Raw genomic sequence first — 3,402 nt, 5'->3', positions numbered from 1 at the left:
CCTCCCCCAGCCCCACCCTCGCCCACCCCCTACTTATCAGCTTGGAGTCTAGCTACAGGTCCCTGCTGTAGCCACTGGGGACTGTCTGAACCATTAAAGCTCTCCAAATGTTTTCTGAAGATTCAGAGATCTTTGAATCAATTCGGACCTTTTAATTTGTCCCTTGATTTGATTCGGATTCAGAGATTCGGCCACCAAACTGGGCCGAATCTCCTCCGAATCAGATCACCACCCAAAGCTTCACACAGCCCTAGTGATTAGCAGTTTAGAGAATTTTAGATAGAGAGTCCTGATGATATTTTTAAGACTGCTAATAAACTCATTTCTGAATCTGATTTTTTCAAATATCTAAGTTTGTTCAGATCTGAATATTCAAGTTTACTATCCTTTTCAGGGTGCAGGCTGGCCTGCAGTAAGAAATTTCTTTGACATACACTAGTAAAAGCTACTTATAAAGTTGTCTAAATATGACTATTACTCTTGTATTAAAAAAAGAACTGGAAGTAGTTCAGTTGTGTTAACTCCATGTGTTAGTGTAATAGGGGGCCTGTGGCTTACTTTAATGGGGAAAACAGCAGTATACCATGCTCAGGCAGCCTAATTAAGGTGACCTGCAAGGGAATAAACAGCCAAAGTGCCTATCACTGTGCTAGTTACACAACAATAGTACAATAGGACAGAGTCTATTGAAGCAATAGCACCACTGCAATAGGAGTCAGGGTAGCAACAGCAAGTTGCCCATTAGAATTGGAGAGAGACAGCTGGGTCAAGGTTAGCAAGCCACCTGACCACAAGTGGGCAGGGCATGAGCAAAATATAAGCTATGGCCTGAGCCAGGGTAGTCATTGTGGCCCTGAAAGTTGCAGAGGAAGGAGCTCCATAACACAGAGGCTAAAGGGGACTGCTTGGCTTACAGGACAGGCCCAGAGTCCTGTAAACTGGACACATACAGCCTATGGGGAAGTAAGGCCCAATATGGAGGAGACCATGGTGGTTCAGCGAGGGAGCAGATGCTTATTGGTAGGTTCTGTTTAATTTTTTTTGTTTATATGAGAAGATAGGTACTGAGCTATTATATGGAAAATATGCCAGGAAAAAGAAGTTGATTTAACACTATCTTCTCCTTTAAATGGTTTAATGTTTATGAAACTCAAATAATTTATAGTTAGTGACATTTTTTTCTGGCTACTGAACAGTGATTGTCATTTTATTTCATTTATCTTCAAAGGAAAGCATCTGTTGAAGTTGTATATTTGCTTTCTTGAAGCTATGTAAACTAAAAATCTTAGAAAAAATAGTAATTTTTCATTTCAGATAATTTAAATTAAAACGTAAAATAATAACGGCAGCTGTATTCCAGTAATGATATGCAGCCATTCCATTAAAGATCTTCACCTTTGCTTTTCTGAATGTGATCTAGGCATGTGTTAAGGGATAATAAATAATCTGGTAAGAATCTTGACCCCCATTGGTGTGACAGAACTACTTACTTTTAAAATGGGAAAGTAAAGTAGGATTCATTTTTCTCATCTGGAATATTTTCCATAGTACACTTGACTGTTTCTAATTAGCCTAGTTTGTCTGGCTTGAATGAGGCATTCATTGGCACAGAACCTCCAGCATTGCTTCTCTGAAATTGGCATTGATGTTGCCCATTGGCATTGATAATTAAATTGTACACCTGTTCAAAAATAAGCACCAGATTGTTAATGATTCTTGGCTATCACACTGTCAGTAATTTTCCAACACTATTTCTCTTCAAATTATCAATACATTTTTGTGTTCATCTAATTGTGACACAAACTGTTTCAAGTCTTGCAGTGCAATATATTGGTAAATCCTTAAGCATCTGTATTCTTAACCAATAATACTTTAGTTAAAGAGGGGAAGCTGTTGGAAAAGATTAGCATTTTTAATATGTGTTTCTTTAAATAATGAGCTCCTAATCATTTTTGATAAAGGCATTTTTGCACAATTTTGTTATGACTATATAATATACAATCTGATGGATCCATAACAAAAAAATTGCTGTATGCTCAAGTAATTCAGTAATCTGATGTCTGTCATGTCACAGTGTTTGAGAAAAAGAAGTTGCCTTAATTACATTAACAGTTTCATAGCATTGAATAAAAAAGATCTAAGAATTATCAGTTGAGTTTGTATAGGGAAAAAAAAGCTACCAAATATGAGATAATTACTTGTTAGACTTTTTTCCATAATAGCATATGCAATAACACTATTAACACATTAAATTCATATGAACAAGCTTTTTTACATTCTATATTACCGAATGTGCCATAACAAGAATTATCAACCTTCTGTTTCACACAAGCCATGCTTTCAAACCTGTTCCCATTGTGCTAGTGTCTAAGTTGATTAGGGACACAAATATTACATGCAACAGCGACTTGATTTCTTTTGCTGCATCATATTTTGGGTGAGGTATTTTAAATCTGAGCATGAAGGGCACATCAGAAGGGCAATATGGCTGCCTGCAAGGCTGGGATTATCCAACAGATAATACAACTTCCAATTCAAGCTTCTTCACTCATTTAAAGAACCAGGGTAAGGCCAAAACTGAGCTGATTTCCTTTATAGGGTATTGTGCAAGATGCTGAGATGTAAAAAATGACATACATTAACTTTGTTTCATAATTCCTTTCACACAAGGAAACTTTCATTTGAAATAACTGGTGCTGCAGTCCCAGTTTTTAACAACGTAGACCACTACTGTAATATGCATCCCAAATATGGAAACAAATCTGTGTCATGGGCATAAAAAGCTCTCAATCTCTCTATTGTATCTAATTCCAAAGAGTAAAGATTTTGGTGGAACTCTTGTGTGTGTTGCATTTCAGTTGATTTTGAATTCATATTCCCTACCACCAACAACTTGGAAGACCAATATTTGAAAGTGAAAGAGGTGTGTTCCAGTCTTTTCTTAGGGTTGGGTTGAGATTTCATGAGGAGACAGTCTTTTTCTATGGTTGATCACTATAGGCTTTGCATATCTTGTTTCATGTATGTTTTTCAGTTGGAAATCTGTACCTGGCTATAAGACTGTTTCCATAGCTTATGTAACCCTAGCCATGGTGCTACCTGTGGCCACATCTGGATCCTTGGTCCCGGGGCATCAAATAGCCTCGGTCAACCTCCAAGCCCCTAAAGCTGGGGCCACCTCTCCATAGAGTGCTTTCTTCTGGTTTCCCCACACAGTGGAGTACATATGGTCTAACTATTTACAAGTTTATTATTTACAAAACAGTCCTCATATGAATGAGGTTAATAGCAGAACAGGATACCAATAATCTAATTGTCAAAGGCAGGCATCAATGAACTAAAACACTGTACAAACTGAATCAAAGACACCCTCGGTACAACTCCCCAACTTAAACCTTGGGA

The 3,402-nt window shown here is 37.5% G+C and overlaps 1 protein-coding gene and 1 long non-coding RNA gene across 4 annotated transcripts in view; both read left to right on the top strand.

The window, feature by feature from the left end:
- Positions 1 to 3,402, top strand: part of CCDC102B (coiled-coil domain containing 102B) — a 420,613-nt gene that overhangs the window by 362,782 nt on the left and 54,429 nt on the right. The gene's annotated exons all lie outside the window — the stretch shown is intronic.
- Positions 860 to 3,402, top strand: part of LOC106723008 — an 8,561-nt gene continuing 6,018 nt past the window's right edge. The window contains exon 1 of the long non-coding RNA XR_001359008.1: positions 860 to 1,020. This is a non-coding gene — a long non-coding RNA (uncharacterized LOC106723008). The remainder of the gene's footprint in view (positions 1,021 to 3,402) is intronic.

This window comes from Alligator sinensis, unplaced genomic scaffold, assembly GCF_000455745.1.
Source record: "Alligator sinensis unplaced genomic scaffold, ASM45574v1 scaffold488_1, whole genome shotgun sequence".
NCBI lineage: Eukaryota > Metazoa > Chordata > Crocodylia > Alligatoridae > Alligator > Alligator sinensis.
The sequence above is the reverse complement of the archived record's forward strand: the minus strand, read 5'-3'. Positions and strand labels throughout refer to the sequence as shown.